General features: G+C 46.4%; 1 long non-coding RNA gene across 1 annotated transcript; it reads right to left on the bottom strand.

Annotated features, from left to right (window-relative positions):
* Positions 1-19,694: 19,694 nt before the first annotated feature.
* Positions 19,695-21,066, bottom strand: LOC138282967 (uncharacterized). The gene is made up of 4 exons (XR_011201030.1): positions 21,023-21,066; positions 20,775-20,863; positions 20,499-20,604; positions 19,695-20,072 (listed from the first exon to the last, which is right to left on the bottom strand). It is a non-coding gene; the product is annotated as an uncharacterized lncRNA (long non-coding RNA).
* Positions 21,067-21,377: the final 311 nt, after the last annotated feature.

Genomic DNA, 21,377 nt, shown 5'->3' with positions numbered 1-21,377 from the left:
ACCACAACTCTGCTCTACAGCCATTCCCCACTGAACTTAAGGACTTGACGTACTGCAGAACTGACACTTATACCACTACTCCCCACGGGGGGCATTATGTAGATGTACATCACTCAGAGTCCCTGCCACTAGACAGCATAAATACAAACGCACACACACACATCCGTTGAGGAGCAAAATTATGGTATATGTACTCACCACCTTGTGACTGCTGTGCAGCCTTCAAGCGCCCATCCAGGTCCGGGTATGCCTTCCTCGTTGGGAGGACTTCCCCATCTGGGCCTCACAGATCTTCCTCGCCCAGCGCCACAGGTCCTCCAACCTCTTCCTGCAGTGGGTGCTCTGCCGGTTGTAGAACCCAAGGGTCCGCACCTCCTTGGCGATGGCATGCCAAAGTACCCTCTTCTGGTGGGTGCTTACCTATAAGGAACACACAGAAAAAGTAACACTGAGGTCAGACAATGGCCAATAATATACAGCTGGCTATACGTTCACTATGGGACAGACATTTCAAACAGCCTAACAGCACACACACATGCAGCATGTCAGGAACCCTGGACTGTACTGTGTCACACGTGCACACAGGTATGCAGCCATCAACCACCATTACACACATCCTCCTACTGACCTGTACCTCTGGACGACCATAGAACTAGGCGTACAGGGGCAGGACCCCATCCATGAGCTTCTCCAATTCCTCGTTGGTGAGGGGCGGGACCTTTCCCCTGCAACACGTGCTCTTTCCATGACCAGAGACAGGACACGGCAGTACACTGAGTAGAGTACCTGCATGCACAAGATCAGGGAGTCAAGTGAAGTTGGGGTGACGAGTTTGCACATGCACCGCCACCGCCGGCGGAGATCATGATATGCTAAGAATGCCCATTGCCAACCATGTTAACCAATGAATTTACCCACAGCAGTAAACACCATCTTGCGCTATTACATCAATCGCTAGCGTTTTGAGGTCACTTCCACCACTACAGTTCTGGATTACAGGGGGCAGACATTTTGGCCCTAACTACGCATTTGTAAAACTCTCATCAGCACTATGCAGGTCCTATTGTCCCCTAAACACACATAGGCATGGAACAATATACATTACCTCATCTGACCAGTCCTGACATATCATTGTGGTCATGTTACTGTAATGTCACACACACTAAGCATTTGAGTTGACGACAATCATGCCATCAGTGCTGAATGATAAACAATGTGTGCAGATGTATGTGTGTTCCTCACACGTGTTTTCAACTCCTCCTAGGTACAGACCCTGTGGCGAGGGATGGCCCCATTGGTGTACAGACCACTTGTTGATTTGCAGACCATGGTGGAGCGTCACATCATTATAAATTACAGACTCACTCGTGATACTATTGATGAACTTTGTGCATTACTGGATCCAGCACTGAGACCAGCTAATCATAATCAGCATGCCATCCCTACTGAGCTGCAAGTGCTCTCTGCACTCCATTTCCTGGCCACAGGCTAATTTCAAGTGACAGTGGGCATGGGTGCAGGTTTTTCAAAGCCAATGTTTAGCATTATACTGACCAGATTGCTGAATGCATTTGTACGACACCTGCAGTCCTATGTGAGGTTTCCCCAAAGTGCTGACGTTCCTGCCATCAAGTCGGACATCTATGCCGTTGCCAACATACCCCATGTGATAGGTGCCATCGATGGCACCCACATAGCCATCATCCCCCCAAGAGTCAGTGAACAGGTTTACAGAAACAGGAAGAACTTTTATTCCATGAACATTCAATTGGTGTGTACTGCAGACCAGTGCATCTCACATGTGAATGCCATGTTCCCTGGATCAGTCCATGATCCCTTTGTGCTAAGGAACAGTAGTGTGCCACACAAGATGGAACAACTACAAGAGGACAGAGGATGGATCGTAGGTAGGTGTTTCTGACACTTATTACCACATAGCAGACAGCCAGGCTGTCTGCCTCTGAGGCTTCTCATTGACAGTCCTGTTTTGCACCATTTTCTAGGTGATTCTGGCTACCCCAATTTGCATTGGCTCCTGACACCAGTGAGGAATCCTGGAACAGATGTTGAGAGGAATTACAATGAGGCCCCTGGACGTACTAGGAGGGTGATAGAGCACACAATAGGTCACCTGAAGGCTAGATTTTGTTGTCTACATATCTCTGGCGGTTCCCTGGCCTATGAACCTGGAACGGTGTGTAGAATAGCGGTGGCCTGCTGCATGCTGCTCAACTTGGCTGTGAGGAATTCAACCCCCCTCTTGAAGGAGGAGGATGCTGTATATCCAGACCAGCTTCCTCAGAGAAGAGATGAGAATGATGGTGATGATGAGGAGGGGGAAGATGTAAATTACAGGAGCCAACTGACACAACTCTACTTCCAGCAACTATGTGGGACTATTGGATGAGATTGCTGTCTTTGCAGAATGCTGTCAGTGTCCCTTTTCATCTGGGGGGGTTGGGTCAATAGTCATTGCCACTCTGACCAGGTCTGCATAGGACAGGTAACATTATGGTATGATAGATCAACACATCAACATGTTATGTGTGTGGTTCATTTTCTGCTACTCAGATAATAATAAATGAGTTATAATACAGTTGCATCCATACTTCACTTTGTTCAAACATAATGTCAGGGGACATTCTAATAGGTGAAATGGTGTTTTGTTGTTGTTTTCACAAAGTTGGGTCGTTGATTCAGTGGGACACTTGGAGGACAGTTATTGCCAGAGTCACTTCTTTGAGGGGGTCTTGGTCTTGGCAGGTGTTCCAGTGCCATATCTGGGCCTGAGGGTCAGTTTGGGTGCCTGGTGTTGGCCTGTACGGGTTGAGATGGATGTCCCCTGTGTGTCCTGAGAGGGTGGAACATGTGCAGTTGCTGCTGATGCTGTTGTTGTGCAGTCTGTATCCTGGCCTGTAGTAGGGGCTTCCTGGTCTGTGTGGGACTCAGGCTGTGTTGGGACAAGGTGCAGCAGCGCACCTGCTATGGTGGCCATTGTGGCATTGTGCAGTTTCCACTGCTCCATTGCCCCTTGTTGGTGTGCTAGCTGCATCCTTTGACTCTGATCCAGGGTGGATACTATCTGGGCCAATCTGTCAATCTGTCCTGTGTATGGTGATATGCTCCCAGGATCTCAGAGATGACGTCCTGGGCTGCTGCATCAATCCTGTGGCCTCCCCCCGGGCCACTGATGCCCTCCCACTGGGCCTAGCCCCCTGTGCCTATGTCCCCTGCACAGGTCTGACGGTACCACTTGTACTGGGGCCATCGTCTTCCTGCCTGTTGGTAGGGGGTGACTGTGGTCTCTGTCCATGTGTTCCACCAGTCTGTGGCCTGGATACACAGGTGTGGGAACGGTTGTCCTGGCATGATGTTGTTGTCTGGGTGGTAGGGGTGTCAGTGGTGTCCTGGGGGGGCTGCTGGATGATGACAGTCCAGGACTGTGTGAGGGACCAGGGTGATAGTCAATGTCCAGGGTTCCATCTCCAGTGTCCTGGGAGGTGCCTCTGTCTCCCTGTGGGGCACTGCCACTCCTTGTCCTGTCCGTCAGGGTGGCATGGGTGGTGGTGCCCGTTGCGGGGACTGGACATGTCTGTTACACTTGCATGATCGGATGCGGTGCACAGGACTGGGCAGGTTTGTGCAGGTTTTCACACTTGGGGCCACGCAGGGTGCTTTTGTGAGGTTAGAATTGCATTATGCTTTGGATGTGGAGGTGCATTGTGAGTGCTGTAGGCCATTGTGATTCCTTGCAAGGGTGGGTGAAAGTGCACAGGGGGAGGAATGTGGGCATGTTAGTGGGTTTGTGGGCATGCAGGGGGAGTGGATTTAGTGATTGTGGCCTGGGTGGGTAGTGGTCCTGTGGGTGTTGGAGGGGTGGGGTGGTGCATGCAGTCCAGGTGTGATGGCTATGGAGTAAATGTAGACGACTTCCCAAGTCCATTCCTCCAGTGAGTCCCTCAGGGTGCAGGATGGCCAGTACCTATTCTTCCCAGTCTGTGTAGTTGGGTGGTGGTGGTAGAGGTCCTCCCCCAGTCTTCTGGACTGCAAAGTGGTGCCTGGATGCCATGGACCTTCTCTTCCCACGCAGGTTGTTCCATTTCTTGCGGATGTCATCCCTGGTGCGTGGATGGTGTCCCACTGCATTCACCTTGTTCACTATTGTCTGCCATAGCTCCATCTTCCAGGCGATGGGTATGTGCTGGACCTGTGCCCCGAATAGTTGTGGCTCGACCTTCAATATCTCTTCCACCATAGTCCTTAGCTCCCTTTCTGGGAAGCATGGGTATTTGGGGGGTGCCATGGTGTGTTTTGTGAATGGTGTTGTGTATGGATCTAGGTGAGGGTACTCTTGTGTGGTTGGATGTGTGAGTCGTGTGATGTGGCATTTAGTGTCTGCCTGTAGTGGTGTCCGTCTGCCTTCTCCTATTGGCGATGCAAAGGACTGTGGGGTGTGTCTGTGAGTGTTTCATGGTGTTGTGGATATGTGTCAGATGTGTGGGTCTCAAACTTGCCAATGTATGCATTTCTTACCATTGGGTCCACCTGCCGCCCGTGGCGGTCTGTCCCGCCAATGGTCGTTCACCTTCCACTGACCGCCGTGGTGATTTGTGCTTCATTATTTGGAGGGCGGGCAGTTTGTGTGATCGGCGGGGTGGGAGGTCCAGCATTTCTGCCGACAAGGTCCTGGTGGTGACTGGTGGCAGGGGGATTTTTGTCAGTTTCTGATTTTTTCATCATTATATGGCAGGTTTCTGTTCACCGCCAATGGCGGGCTTCTGTTCGCTGTCGCCACGGAGGTCGACGGTGTTTACCGCGGTGTCATAATGAGGGCCTTAGTCACAAATGCGTGAATGAGTTTTGCAATGTTACAAAATTATGATTAAATGATTTGGTGTAGCTATGTGAAAATAAACATATAAGCACTATCTGTGTGTAAGCAAGTAACCTTCATAGTCACAGTAAACATCTGAACACTCACATCATATCTGCTAGTAATTTCCACGCAGAAAAGTAGGTAGCTATGTTGGATAAACAGTGCTGTAAAACACCTTGTACATCTAAGACGTATGTATGGAAACAACTTGTACCAAATGGTCCTCCATGGCCAACCACTATGAACATGGTATGCTAATGTAGATAATGTGAAATTACTGTGTTTCTCTTGTACAGCTAGCCATTTGTAGTAGAGTTCACTCACAGTATGATAACCATGAAATGATCCACAAATGGTATATGCACGGAAACACAGTCCAACCCCTATAGTCTGACGATGCAACATACACATCTACAACAAAATATCATGTCCATCAGGAGTTCTCATGTCACACATGCAAGTGCTAAATACTAAACTTTGCCAGTGCAAGCGTGCCTAACTAGTATCAATGTTCCCACATTTCCCCCACTAGGACACTATGCCAGTGGAAGGAGCAGTGATATAGGCTACCATGTTTGTCTGTTACACTCAGATAGAAAGAGTGGCTTCACTCCCCTGAGTAACATCTTAGTGCCAATGTGAAGACACAACACCAAGATTCTGAGTATGAAACAATTGTCCATTACAAATCACAAAACACAAGGTTCATCCACCCAAGGTGCCAGGCATTGATGCATCCCAAGATATTGTATTGTATTGTATTGTAATCGTATTTATATAGCGCTTACTACCCCTGACGAGGCGTTGAAGCGGTAGGTTTGATATGGCTGGCTGTAAATTTGCAGGTGTACATTGCGTCTGCATACCCATCATCCAACTTCAAGTAATCACACATTATAGACACAGATTGTGATGGGTGTCAATGGTAAACATATGTATGACTGAACTATACCTGACTAGTTGTGGCTAGTCAAGCTGACTTTGTGATTCACAAATGTGAAAGTAAGTCTGTGGGTAAAGAGAAGGAGCGGTTTCAATGTGAATGTAGAACACATGTGCACCAAGGCGATATAGCTCATAGTTGTGTGGTTCAACATGTTATAGTGTGTCTTTCTGATGGCTCTCTGGTAACCGTTGATATGCACATGTTAAACATGGGTCATTAATGCCACTTCACATGCATAGTGAATGTAGGGAGCCAGTTTGCTATCTCCATGCTACTTACACTGTAGAGTGGTTGAAACACACAATGTTGGTCACTCCTTCAGTGGATACACTGCAACTTCAAGGCATCACAGGATGGAGAGTCACACAGATATGAGTCTAGGTACCACAGGCCGGTGACACTGGTGTCACCCCATCAGCCCACCTGGTGGCACAAGCCTCTCAAGAATATCCCTGATGCCATGCAAAATCTAGTTATGTGGATCATCCTAGACTCATAACTGTGGAGTAAATGATTGCATCCCAAGAGGCTCACAAATGTTTCTGATTGTAATTGGTGGACTGCAGAAACCTTGCTAGTGCATTATTGCTGGTCAATCCCCATTGATTATCAGGATGACTCATGGAAACATGTGGATGCCAACATGTTGCTTCATAAATGGCCTACGACTCCACCCAATCTGCTGTTAATTTGCATTACAGTTCTCTCAAAACTTTCATGCACATAAACCATTCATTAAACAGTCCTACATGGCCAGTGTGAGCAACAGAATGCAGAACACATGGGAATAGATGAGCCAAGGTCACATCAATTGATACATCTTGTTCGGGCTTTACTGGGGGAGTGTGACAACTTTGGGAGTGAGCCTGGTTCACTGGAGTCTCATTACCTGTCACAGTGTCAAACTACATGGGAGTTGCATGTGAACACCCACTGCTGTGCACAAGCAACATCACCTTGATGCAGAGTGTAGTAATGGTGTGAGAATCATGTGCACCACAAATGATATACAATTGACTATTTAGAGCACTTTAATATGCTGCCCTTTTGAAAGTGGCACCTTAGGTGCCACAGTATTCACACCAAGTGCTGTTAAGTAAAAGTACCGCAGCTGCACAATCTTGTGGTCCCCCAGAGTCCCTGGAAATACCTGAAAGTGTTGCACATGCGTTTGCCGACATTCATAATGAAGCTGGGTTAGGGACACATATACCGGCTGTGACATCAACTGAGGATGCACCCTCTTGTGCTGGGGCACGTGGGCCCAGGCTAATGTGATTATCACTCTAATTTGGACTGTACGCTCTATGTAAGATATTAGGCTACATGCAAAGTCAATCTCCGGAGGTGCATGGGCAGTGCGCCCCCTTATGGGAGCCCACTGGGGGAGGGAACTTGACATATAGCCCCATCCATACATCTTTGTCCAGGTGTGTACAGGCAATCACAGCACTTGCCTACATGTGAGACCTTAACCCACAAGTTGCCTGACAGCCTGCACCTTGGTACACTGCATAGATTGGCAGAAGGCTGAGCTGTCTTAGATGTGTGTGTGCTGACCCCTTGCCAGGGCAAGTATGTAGCATCCCTGTGGGTATCTCAAGCAATGTAATCAGATGGCAATACAGAGCTGGCACATGAGGCAACTCTTGGAAGGCGTGCTGTTGCGCTAACAGTGGGATTGGTTCCTATGTATAGTATGATGCTAGTAGTGCATTCACTCTCACACATGTGCACTGTCAACACTGTCAGCACACACATTTCACACGCAAAGATAAGAAGCAGTTAACCCCAACTATTCATAGTCAACAAAGCAATCCCTAAAACATGCATTGCACATCACGCCATACATAATAACACACATTTGCACAATTGCATCGAAAAAAGATGCATTAGGCCAATGCTTGTTTTGATAGGCTTTGCTTCAGCCAAAAATAATGCATTCCACTGACGCCATCTGAATTACCTCGTGATGCTTTGTCAGGCCTTGTGTGAAATCTACACATTGCCTTGAAGTGTCAAAAAAATGTATGCATCAACCTAAAACATGACACACCAAGTGATGCAATCTATCAGCCTTGCTGCAAACCAGGAAATGTGAAGTTACTTTCATTTTCTCTTTAACTCACAGTTCATTTCTCTGTGCTTGAGAGAGGTTATGTTGTGGTTTTGCTGGAGAGAGGAGTGGATTTCTTGGAGTTTGTTGTGGTGTCTGCTGTCCCTGTAGTGTCCCTAACATCTACATTGTCCTTTGAATTTGTATATTGTATTGTCTTGTACTGTGTTTTGTCAAGTGTACATCTTTGGGGTTGTTAGAAATGGGGTCTTTGATTGGCAGTCAGGTTACCGCCTGTCCAAGCAAGGACCCTCACTCTAGTCAGGTAAAGGAGAATCACACTCAGTTAACCCCCACTCACCCCTTGGTAGCTTGGCAGGAGCAGGCAGGCTTAATTCAGAGACAATGTTTTAAGTATTTGCACATACACACACAGTAATACAGTGAACCACGACAACATGAGACAACACAGGTTTAGAAAAATAGTAATTCTTTTATCAAAATAAACAAGACCAAATACAATAAAACTCCACAATGTACAGTTAAAAATGTGAATTTAGCGATAAAAAGCAAGAAAACAGTGACTTGAGGCACAAATACTCCAAGTTGGTCTTATGCGGCGTTGTGACGGAGTCGTTTCCTACAGAGCGATGCGGATGGTCCCGTTTACGGAGTCATTCGACCCCAAGGTACAGTACCTTGCGAAACAAGTAGAAAACATGCTGGTGCATGGAGTCGGGGAGAGTGGCTTTGCAGGGTCTGATGAAGTGTTGATTCCGGTGCCACGGGGCAGAAGGACTACGGAGACGCACAGCAACGTCAGGTCCTCACTACAGGCCGGTGGAGGTGAAGCAGCATCAGATGCGAAGTCGGTCCCTTTGCTCTGGCAGATACGAAGTCCGACAAAGGGATGATGCTGCAGGGCAACCTCACGGGGTCTTGATGACCGCAGGAGCTGCGATGGCATTGGTTAGACTTATGACACTCCAGTGTCATTGAAGTCGGGCGGGATCAGTGGCTGCAGGGACGTGAGGCCTACAGGGTCGTCGGACTTCTACGAGGGACACGGCCTTGGGGCAGGCAGCGTCATGGTTCTAGACAGCGGCGTCTTTTGTGAAGTCGCACCGTGTCGTCTGGAGTCGCTAGCCTGGATTTTACCTAGGAATTCACTTCCAAGGGTTCAGGAACTGGAATGGCACCGTCTGGCAAGCTGGAGTCCACAGCAAGTAGACTCAGGTCTTTTGGTGAAGCTTTTGCTGTCCCTAAGGCTTCAACACAGGAGGCAGGCTCTACTCCTAGCCCATGGAGTTACATCTCAAGCAGGAATGCACAACAAAGTCTAGTCTCTGTCCCCCTGCACAGGCAGAAGCAGCAACTGCCCAACACAGCACAGTCACATTCCAGGGCAGCACTTCTCCTCAGCTCTCCAGATCTTCTCCAGGCAAAGTTTCCTCTTAAATCCTTGAAGTAATCTAAAGTCTGAGGTTTTGAATCCAACACTTATACTCCTTTCTGCCTTTGAAATCGGCAAACTTCAAAGAAAAGTTTCAAATGTCTGTAAGCTCCTTTCTTGTCCAGGCCAGGCCCCAGCCACATGCCAGGAGGATGGACACTGCATTGTGTGAGGGCAGGCACAGCACATTCAGGTGTGATTGACCCCTCCTCCCCTCCCCTCTAGCACAGATGGCACAACAGGATATGCGGGCTACACCCTAGCCCCCTTTGTGTCACTGTCTAGAGAGAGGTGCAACCAGCCCAACTTTCAAACTCATCCAGGCAGGGGTTCCACAAACAGGCAGAGTAACATAATGGTTCAAGCAAGAAAATGCCTACTTTCTAAAATTGGCATTTTCAAACACACAATATAGAAACAAACTTCACTAAAAAGATGCATTTTTAAATTGTAAGCTCAGCCCTAAACTACATATTTATATCTGCTGCCAAAGGGAATCTGTGTTTTAATAACATTTAAAGCCAGCCCCCATGTTAACCTATGACAGAGATGGGCTTTGCAACAGTGAAAAACACATTTGTTAGCATTTCACTTTCAGGACATGTAAAACACATAAGTACATGTGCCACCTCTAAAATACACTGCAACTTTGCCATGGAGCTACCAAGGGCCTACCTTAGGGGAGTCTTACATGTATAAAAAGGGATGGTTTAGGCCTGGCAAGTGGGTACACTTGCCAAGTCGAATTGCCGGTGCCAGACTGCACACAAAGACACTGCAGTGGCAGGTCTGAACCAGGTTTACAGGGCTACTTATGTGGGTGGCACAACCAGTGCTGCAGGCCCACTAGTACCATTTGATTTACAGGCCCTGGGCACCTCTAGTGCACTGTACTAGGGACTTACTAGTAAATCAAATATGCCAATCATGGAAAGCCAATTACACATACATTTTACATAGGAGCACTTGCACTTTAGCACTGAATAGCAGTGATTAATGGCTAGCTGTATCAAGCTCCCGGTTTGCATTTCTTAATTAGCTAATTTTAAGAAATTGCTATTTTAAAAATGCAAAATGGAATGTATGAAAATTGTGATTCAGTAATATTGATTTCTTAAAAGTTGCAATTGCAATTTGTGAAATGCAAATACCGAATCTCCAAAAATAGCGACTCGGTATTTGCTAATCGCAAATTGCGAAAACGGCAACCTGGAACAGCCTAATGACATCACAACCAGGAAGTGAGTTAGTCATGCTGTTTCCAGAAGCCATACCTACAGGAGCAGAAGACACAGCCAAGCACCAAGGAGGCAGTCTTGAGAGTCAGCCAGGACCAAACAGAATAATAACTACTGATGGGAGTGTGAAGGAGAAAGGAGACAGGAAGCGCAAGCTAAACTTGAGCAGGAATTGGAGGTGCTCACGAGGAGGTGGTCAGGTACCACAACAAATTTTTGGGAAAAAACTCACTACAGGTACCTGAAAGTGAGAAGAGGAAACTGTGGTCAGACATCCAGACCAAAATATGAACAGGGGTGCTGCGCAGCGCTCCATCGAGGAGATACGCAAGAGCTGGTACGACTTGTGTTCACGTGCCAAAGAGAAGGTAGCAAGCAGGCTGAAGGAGGCCAGGAGCACCAGAGGAAGACCTCCCACCCAGACACCGTCTACACCAATGGAAGACATGGTGGAGTCCACACTGCTTCCTGAGGCTGTCAGTGGTGTCACTGACATTGACACCTCATACACACCCAGCACCAGCAAAGATAAGGACAGTAATTATGTGTTTCCCCATATGTGCATGTACAAATGCCCCTTAGAAAATAACAATGGCACTATGCAGTGTGATAAGTAGTCCATGCCACATCTTACATACAACACAACAATGCCTTATGGGAGTGGTAGTCCACACCCCTAAAGTGAAAATACCATATGAATAGCAAGATAGTGTAAAACCAAACAGAAAAACAACTCAAAAGATTCCCAGTGATACTATGCCAGTGTAAATGTAATATTATTATGCAACTATTTGAGTACAAATCAAAAATGACATGCTGCACGTTGTTGTTGCATATGTTCTGACGCAGCAGAAGGTGGAAATGTGGGGGGATAGAGAAACTCTGCCACAGTCTGACTCAAACACCAGTGACTCCTTCATACAAGCACCAACACATGAGGTCAATGCACAGGCAGTTGGTGTCATTGATCATTACATGGGCAAAATGCACAGTCAGTTTGAGTCTCACAATGACAACATGGGATCAATGCACAAGCAGGTGTATGCACTCAATAAAAACATGGGATCAATGCACAAGCAGTTTGAGTCTCTCAACGAAAACATGAGATCAATGCACAAGCAGTTCGAGTCTCTTAATTAAAACATTTGCAAGCTGCATGAGGGACAGCAAATAGCAGCAGATAATGCAAAGGAGATGACAAACGCCATTAGGGAACTCTGCACTGTGATGCAGCAGGAGCATGTCAGCCACCGTAGGCACTATCACCAATTGATGGGCTGGTCGGATGGGTTCTGCAGATCTGTCAATCAACCACAACTGCTTTGGTATCACGATGTGCTGTGGACATACAAGTGGAGATGGAACATTGCAGTCGGGCTGTTGCACAAGAATTGATGCAAATAACCAATGTTTTGGAGGCAATGCAGACAGCCCGGAGTGCTACAAACAGCGAACTGGGTGGTGTGGATACTGAGGAGCTGACTAGCCTCAGTAGTCTCAAAGTCCCTGTGATGGATCCTAGGGGGGGCAGTACCAGACACAGTACTGTCTTTGAACCCACTACTAGAGGTGCCACTGAGACTACTGAGTACTCAAGTGGAGTGTGTGGACGCCGGAAGTAATGCTGAGAGGTACAGGGGAATTGCATATCATGTAGCAAAACAGTTATACTATAATGCTAATAGTGTGACACTGTTACTTGCACCTCTTTGTGTATAGTGCATACCTATGTCCTAATCACACATATATTACCTGAAGTCAAGGCAATAAAGATACTGCCTACAGCAATACATTAAATTAGACGTGGTATTGCCATTACTTACATAAGAAATAGTTGCACATGATCTCAGCATGTCTATGTCTGCCCTCTGCTGCACTGCTTCTGTCTGCTGGCTGAAGGGATGGCAAGGGATCGTCATCCTCATCTGAGTCAGGCTCAGTGGGTTCCACAGGTATGCCCCTTGTTGTTGCAATGTTGTGCAACATGGCACCAGTAGCCACGATTTTGCATGTGGTTTCAGGGCTGTATTGTAGTGCACCACTACTCTTGTGTATGTACCTGAAACTCCTATTCAGCAGGCCAAAGGTCTTCTCTACAATGCTGTGGGTTGTCCTTTGAGCAGCATTTTACCTCCTTTCAGCTGGCGTTGCAGGATTCAGATAGGGCGTCACTGTGAAGGACCACACTGCATAGGCACTGTCTCCTAGAATGACAGGAGAGTAAAATGAGTAATTGTTATCTGTGACATCACATATACATCAAGGCAAAATTGTCTACTATAACATTACCAAGTAGAAATCCTTCGCCAAACTCCCTAGCAAGTAGTCTATTGTATATTCCACTGTGCCGAAAGATGTAGGAGTCATGTGTGCTACCTTTGTATCCGGTCACGAGATCCTTTATAATGTTGGAGGCATTGCTAGTTACTTGTATGTTCATGAAATGTGTACTTTTACGGTTTCGATAAACATATTCTGTGGCCGATGGTGGACAGATAGCTAAATGTGTCCCATCAATGGCACCTATTACATGTGGGAATTGGGCAATCTGGTAGAAATTGAATTTTGTTTGCAGTAATTCCTGTGGTTTGTTGGGGAATCCTATGTGCTGCTGAATTTTGCTCAGTATGGCATTGAGAAATGCATTGAAGAAGTGTTAGAGAGCGCTCTGTAAGACCCCTCCAGCTGCTGCTATAACCCCTTGATAGCTCCCTGAGGCTAATTGAATTGTCGCAGGGAGCATAATACTTGCACATGGGTGGGTATGCTATTGGTCCTGTGTGTGTTTCGCTGCAGCAGGGGTTGTAGGTCAGCTATCAGGTCAAGTATCATGGCTGAGCTTAACCAGTACTTATTATAGATATCCTCCTCTGTCTGGTCAAAAAGGGTAAAGAGCACTTCAAAAATGCGCTCCTGTCTCCTCCTCCCTCTCCTCAAACCTGCTAGGATCCTCATTGTCCTCGCCATCACTTAGAGTGCAGCCATTGTGGAAATGAGGCCTCTTAAAATAGGTTCCACCTGTTTACCACCTGATTTCACTTCGTGCTAAATTGCAAGTGCAAAAGGCCATTCTGCGAATATTCGCAATTTGCCATTTGTTGATGTATTGCATTGCGAAACGCAATTTGAAATTTGCATTCTGCGATTCCCAAATGCAGTTCGCTATTTGCAATTCGCATTCTGCAAATCGGAAATTCAGGTAGCTATTTCCAATTCACAGAATGTGATCCGCAAATTCATGTTGTAAACGCAAGAAATCGGTATTTTAGCCATTCCTTATATTTGCACTGCGAATGCCTTTCATACATTATGAAAGGCGATTTTGCATTTGTAAACAGTGGTATTTACAGATTCACACTGCTTGCAAATGCAAAATCCTTTGCTACATCTGTCCCAAAGTTCCCAGAGTATCAAAAACAGCAAAAACAGAATCCAGCACACATCAACAACCTGGGAAACAGAGGCAAAAAGTTAGGGGAGACCGCGGCAAGGATGCCAAGTCTAACTTGTGTCCCCCCAGCTGAAAGTGGGGCGCAACTACCCAACCTCATGGAAGTTCTCATCACTAAGGCAGAAGAATCTGGACAGACCATCGGCATTGGTGTGTTCTGTACCAGGGCGGTGTTCCACCATACAGTCCATCCCCTTTAGGGAAATGAACCATCTAAAGAGCTTTGGATTTTCACAACTTGTTAGAAATGGGGTCTTTGGTTGGCAGCCACGTTACCCCCATCCAAACAAGGACCCTTGCTCTAGTCAGGGTAAAGGAGAATCACCCTTAGTTAACCCTATTTTACCCCCTTGGTAGCTTGGCATGAGCAGGCAGGCTTAACTTCAAAAGCAATGTGTGAAGTATTTGTACCAACACACACAGTAACTCAGTGAAAACACTACAAAATGACACAACACAGGTTTAGAGAAATGGGTAATATTTATCTAAACAAAACAAGACCAAAACAACAAAAATCAGACATACCAAGTTAAGGTATGAGTTTTAAAAAGAATAAGTCTTAAATCAGGTCGGCATTTGTCATTTCTTCTCTCCAGCCTAAGAGCGATGCATTGATCCCGGATGGGCATCTCAGTCCGGGCAGGCTTCGTGTTGATTTTACGCGACCAATGATATTGCATTGAAATCCAGTCACATGGTGTCATGAAACCAAGATGCGTGGGGGCTTTTGTCGTTAACAGCAGCTGCTGCGGATGTTGCACATCATTTCTCCATCCACGTTGCATCGATCGCCCAGCTGCGATGCAGGTAGAGTGTCAATTTTGGCTGCAAGATCGATGGTGTGTCGTTTATCAGCCACAGGGCGGGTGGTGCATCTAAAGTTTCGCTGCACGGCAGTCTTTGTGTGGATTTCTGTCCTTTTCCACCAGCTGCACATTTCAAGGGCCCAGAGACAGGCTAGGGCACCACTTGGCAGGCAGGACTCTCATCAGAAAGCCAAAATGCTGGCAGAGAGAAGTCTTTTTTTGTCCCTGAGACTTCAACAACAGGAGGCAAGCTCAGTTCAAGCCCTTGGAGATTCTTCACCGGTGAGAAGTCATACAAAAGGCAGTCTTTGTCCTCTCTCAGGCAGAAGCAGCTACTGAAGGTCAACCCAACAAAGCACAGTCACAGGCAAAGGGGCAGTACTCCTCCTCCGGCTTCTCCAGCTCTTCTCCCGGGCAGAGGTTCCTCTTGGTTCCAGAAGTAATCTGATCTTTAGGGGTTTTAGGCCTTCTTCTTAGACTTATACAGGGAATCTACAAACAGGCAGAGGAGCACATTATGACATTGGCTGTGTAAACCGCCTACCGCCGCGTTGACAGCCTCCAAAAACCGTCACTGCGGCTACCATCCGTCTGCCAGAATATGACCACAGCTTGACTTCCACCACAAGAAGGGCGGAAATCCGGCCATGGCCATACTGGTAGATGGTGGAAGCCGCAGTGACTTCTCACTGTAGTGACATTGACTCCTATTTCTCTCGGAGACTCCATTCTCTGTCCATTAATGATCACCCACTGCCTGTACTTTTTAATGTTCTCAGACATTAGGGTTCTCTGGACCACCTCACTGTCCCCCAATGAGACAAGGGTCATCTCAGCTGGCTGCCACCCACCTGGACCCAACTCCTCCTGAAAGCGCTACACTGGCCAAACCCTGTGACTCAGCACCAGTGGGTGCCAGTGTACCCTTGGGACATTTGCGATCCCTTCTCACATGACCCACCTGGTCACATGCATAACATTTGGAGAACCATGGTTTCTTTTCACTGGGGGGCTGGGAACCCTTACCCTCAGAACTAGGTTGGGGCCCTTTAGAGAACCCCGCTGTTTACCCTTACCCCCCCTTTCTTCTGACACGGGCCCCACCTACCCTTAACGTGGTCTCCCCCATACCTCTTCCGGACCCTATTGCTCTCCCAATGCTCCGCCTCCTGTGCAAGCTTCCTGGAATCAGTCAGCTTGCTGTCAATCAGGTGCTGACGCAGCTCTGAAAAACATAAACTGCACAAGTGCTCCCAAGCAATTAAATTGTAAAGCCCCTCACACGTTGTCACCTTCTGCCCTTCACCCAACCATCCAATGACCTGCAAAAAGAATTAACACATTTTCCAAGCATGTTTGGGATACCTTCTTCTTATAGGACCTACACTTGTCCTTATACTGCTGAGAGGTGAGACTATACCTTGTGAGTAGGGAGTCCTTCATGATAGAGTAAGCGAGCCCCTGGGGATCCCCTAAGCATGTCAGAATATCCCTCTCCTCTACCTCAAAGTGCTTCAAGAGACCCACTCCCCAATGAGCTTCAGGGACCAGATTCAAATGGAGAGCAGACTCATAACCCATGAACCACAACAATATGTCATACTCCCTTTTGTAATCCTTCACAAGGTCTTTAGGAATGTGCACCCTCCTCTCACACTGTACTGTGACATTTCTGCCACTTTCTCTACTGGACTGGCTCCTATGATCCAGCACCCTCAAGCTGAGCTCATGAGCCAGTAGTATCTTCTTCTCCTCTGTGACCATACTCCTTTCTTCCATCTCCCTTTGCATCCTAAACTTTTCTAACTCCAGCTGGAGATCTTTCTCTGCCTCTCTGTCCTGCAACCCTTCAGGAGTCAGAACCTTGGATGACACATTATGACCTGCCCTGGAGACCCTCTCCCTGGACATAATAAGTCCACCCACTATACCATTGTGTATGGAATGCGCCTCCTCATCCTCCACCTCTGTGTGCACCTCAGCTTCCTTTGCTGTCACCCAGGCCCACAGTGCCTTCTGTAGCTGCTCCTTCTTGGTGGAGCCCTTAATGGGACAGGCACAATTTTTGCAGAACTGCTTCAACTGAGCCACTGTATAGATCTTCAATTGACGAATCAACAAAAGTGCAAAATTCCAAAGGCAGAAAAACGAGTTCCCAATGAAGTTCAAAAAGTCAATCAAAGATCACCAAAAATCTGGAAGTAGGGAAAAAGTCCAAAGTAGGGCAAAAGCAAAAACTGTGCGTGGTCACGTAATGGCCTGCATTGAAAACAGTAGTATACACGTCATCACTATGGCCCTCATTACAACATTGGTGGTAAGTGTCACCTACCGCATTGCTGACGCCTGCCAACATACCATGACTGCAGCAGTATACCGCTACGGGTATTATGACTCACACAGAGAAATCTGCCACTATACAGACACCCACAGAAGTCCGACAGCCCAAAGGTCAGTGGCCGTAACAAAACCCACACCATTACGCCAACAGAAATATGCCCACAGCATCATGACCCACGAATCACCGTGGTGGACATCCAACTGCGGTAAACCATTAGTGGTACATACCGCTGCGCTTATAATACTCACACTAACAAAACAGCACCATATTGGACAATTCAAAGTACACACACCTGACACACACACACCACACCCACACCACTATAAAACACACACTCACATTACCCACAACACCTTACAACAAAACAAAAAATATTGCCAGCTGAGAGAGAGACAAGCCAGGAGCACCCACTGAATCAGAGCCAAAGAACACCATCACCCATAGACCATCCACGCACCTCACAGCACACGCCCCAACACAGCATCCCACACACCCTCACACATACCACTCACAATACACCTATGGCACCCCAAAGACACCCAAGGTTCTCTGAGGAGGAGCTAAGGGTCTTGGTGGAGGAAATCATCTGGGTAGAGCCACAGCTATTCGGATCACAGGTGCAGCAGACATCCATTGCTAGGAAGATGGAGCTATGCTGGAGAATCGTGGACAGAGTCAACGCCATGGGACAGCACCCAAGAACAAGGGATGACATCAGAAAGAGGTGTAATGACCTTCGGGGGAAGGTGCGTTCCGTGGTTGCAAGACACTAGGTAGCTGTACAGTTAACTGGCAGTGGACCCCCACCTACTCCCCCACAACTAACAACATGGGAGGAGCAAGTCTTGGCGATCATGCATCCCGAGGGCCTCGCAGAAGTAGCGGGAGGACTGGACGCTGGTAAGTCATATCTTTACTACTATTACCCCCCTACCTGCATGCCATCACAAACACCTACCCGTACCCTCACCTCCATCACCCCACCACCTCACATATACCCCACCATCACAACCCACCCATCCCAATACCAAGCCCTGCATGTAACACCAATGCATCAACCTGGCCCATCAGAGACCTCTGGACAGTCGGTTACCCTGCCACAGTCCGAAACCACCACTGAGCCTCCTCCCTCAGGAAACACCAGCACAGCACCCACCCAGCGGGCCCATACCTCTGTCCCCAGGACACGTCAATCAGCAGTGTGTCCACCAGTACAGGGACCCCAGGCAACCCCACAAACCCAAGACAATCAGAGACCTGGGGTCAGTGGCAGTGGCTACACGGTTCAGGGGACAGAGGCACAGGACAACAGGGAAGGTGTGAGGACTGCTGTGTGACAGGGGGAGGACAGGGCCAGGCAACCCACTCTCCACGAGGCACTTGCAGGGATCCTGGGAGCATACCACCATTCCCAGGAGACCTTGGGCCAGATACTGTACAAGTTGCAAGAGACCCAGGGACTGCAGGAGGGACAGTACCTGGGGATCAGGGAGGACCTGAAATACATCCACACCATCCTGGTCACCATTGCAGGGGTGCTGGCTGACATGGCCAACACCATGAGGGAGGCAGTGGCACACCAACAGGCCCCTGACCCTAGCCACACACAAGAACAGCCCTCCACCTCCACCGGCGCTAGTGGACAGGAGGCCCCAGAGCAACATGCCACCAGCACACCACCCCCTGCAGAAGGAGAACCACCCCACAAATGGCCCCTGTGATCCAGGCAGAAGCCAGAGAACATTGCCAAGACCCCCACCAGGAAATAAGACTCTCCTGATTGTCACCCTTTTATCCCACTCTGTCACCTTGTCCACCTTGAACTGCCATTGCTCCACTTCTTATGCCCCCTTGGACAATGCACCTGTGATACAAATATACTGGACTCTACCCTGGACTTTCCTCCATCAGCAACCCAGCCCATTACCTTACCCCCTCCACTTAGTAGCACCAAAATAAACACCCTTGGAACAAATACAAGTATGGAGTCTGTCAATTGATTAAAATATGGATTTGTTTAACAAGCTGTAAACATTGTATTTCTAATGTACTGTAATAGTAACATAGGTATAACCTGTAGTGGGCAGAAGTAAACACACCAGGAGCCAGAGTGGGGCACAGAGATCGGAAAATAGAGATGCCAAAGGATACAGAAAGTGGCCATAGACATAGGGAAATTAGGCAGCCATTTTCAATGTCAAACACATAAATGCAATGGAAGGTGAAGTCACAGTGCCTTATAGGAAAACTACTATGTGAACTACAATGATAAAGCCTCTGAAGATACAATGAACTTCAGAAATAAATCCCTATAGGGACAGATACATACATTATGATAAATTCAAATCAATCAGTAAATTATGATACCGGACTGCTAAACAACGATGAATGATGACAAGGGAAAAAAGAACAAAGTCATAAAAAAGAGAACTTTAATTAAATCATATAAACAAACAAATAATAAAAAATGCAGAAGATATCAGAATACAAAAAAATCTAATTCAGTCACACCACATTCAAACTAAGAAACAATGGACAATATAACAAAATAAGGAGAGAACATAATATGAATACAACTGAATTAATCTAATAGTTCATAAGAGGTAAAGACTATACAAGAAAAGAGAAAAAATACTCAATAACTGATAAATATCGATATGTAGTGATCTAATACAAAAATAGTCTATATTAAAAAAGAACAAATAGGAGTGGCGTCGTTTTGGCAACAAAGTACTGGGGGAACCGACGGCCTACGCGCGTTTCGGTGTTCCTAGTTATTGTAGGTCACCTTCCTCAGGGCCATTCCCATTGATATAATGTAATGAAGATCTAGTTTTAGCAGCCAGGTTCTCTGGTTGATTGGACACTAGATGCTTGATATACTTGAATCACGTAGACATGTCATCTAATAAAGAAAGAGATATAATTATATACTCATATGATGTTGTTAGCGTCCCGATAGTTATCAATTTTAATTTGTATATGTAGATAAATATTTCTACGTATGAGAATATATAATGAAAGTGTTCATTGTTATATTAAAATAAAAGCTAAAAAGCAGTCAGAATAAAGGTTTAATGGGAAGAGAATTTTTTTGAATGAAGAAACAGCTAGAAAATGTGAGTAAAAGGGTAGAGGTAGGCAGTTGACGATAATTATATTCATTATGTTAGTTGGCTCTAGGTGATATAAGAGAGTCCCATAGTTGAAGTGTAATAATAAGGTAGTGCCTTGTGTAATAATGCTTAAATCTTTAGTCCCAATACTGTGAAGACATGCATTTGAGTATATTGTGAGGTTAGTTCTGTTAGATAAATATTTGCTTGCTTACTTGAAATGTCTTAGCTGGTAGTTCAGACAATACTGCTTTCATATTGTTGATCTGATCTTTTACAGAGACATACAGATGTCTGATGCAATGAGAAAAGATGATCTGGCTACAATGCAGAAAAATAATATAAATATAAATATAAGAATATATATTTATATCACCAGTTGGAGAAGCTCAATGGCAAAATCTATGGTGTTAAAATTGTATTATATAGCAACTCTGAGATCTATTATTAAATAGAGACATTATGAAGAAAATATGAGTGCTTGGGGTTACCTGCTGTAGCTGAGATAAACCGTACTAATGGCCTTTATTTGATAGTCTTTTTTCAATCTTCAGGCTAGTGTAGCTTTCAACGGTTGATCCTAAACATATAGATGTGATTATAATTAGGCTAGCAGAAAAAGTTACTAAAAGCACTGCGCTAGTCAGATATAGTTTTACAACCAGAAAGGAAACGTTAGAGGCTTTCTCCAAGATCGAGAGACCTGAAAATATTTATAGATAAAGAAGAGAAGACTCACCAATTAGTGGATGCACTACACGTTAGTCGATAAATGTCGGCAGCCGCGGTTCCACTGGTTTTTAGTAGTGGAGCTAATTGGTGTCTAGACCTAGCTAGACCGCGGCCTCACGGTAAATCATTACGGGCTGCTATAGCCGCCATGTTGGAATTCCGTTATCGCGCGTCCCACAATGGGACGAAATACATAACTGTCAGTAACATAGGCAATACACAATACTGAAAGGGAAAGGAGGGTTTTATTGGCTAAAGAGGCATGCTATTGATGATATTATCTTATGAAAAAGAAAATAATTAAAATAAGGGGCCCACCTTACTAGGATGCGCTGATAGTTGAATCAACAGCTATATAAGGA

The sequence above is a fragment of the Pleurodeles waltl genome, chromosome 1_1, assembly GCF_031143425.1.
Source record: "Pleurodeles waltl isolate 20211129_DDA chromosome 1_1, aPleWal1.hap1.20221129, whole genome shotgun sequence".
NCBI classification, from domain to species: Eukaryota; Metazoa; Chordata; class Amphibia; order Caudata; family Salamandridae; genus Pleurodeles; species Pleurodeles waltl.
Note: the sequence above shows the minus strand (reverse complement) of the source record. Positions and strands in the feature narration are given on the sequence as shown.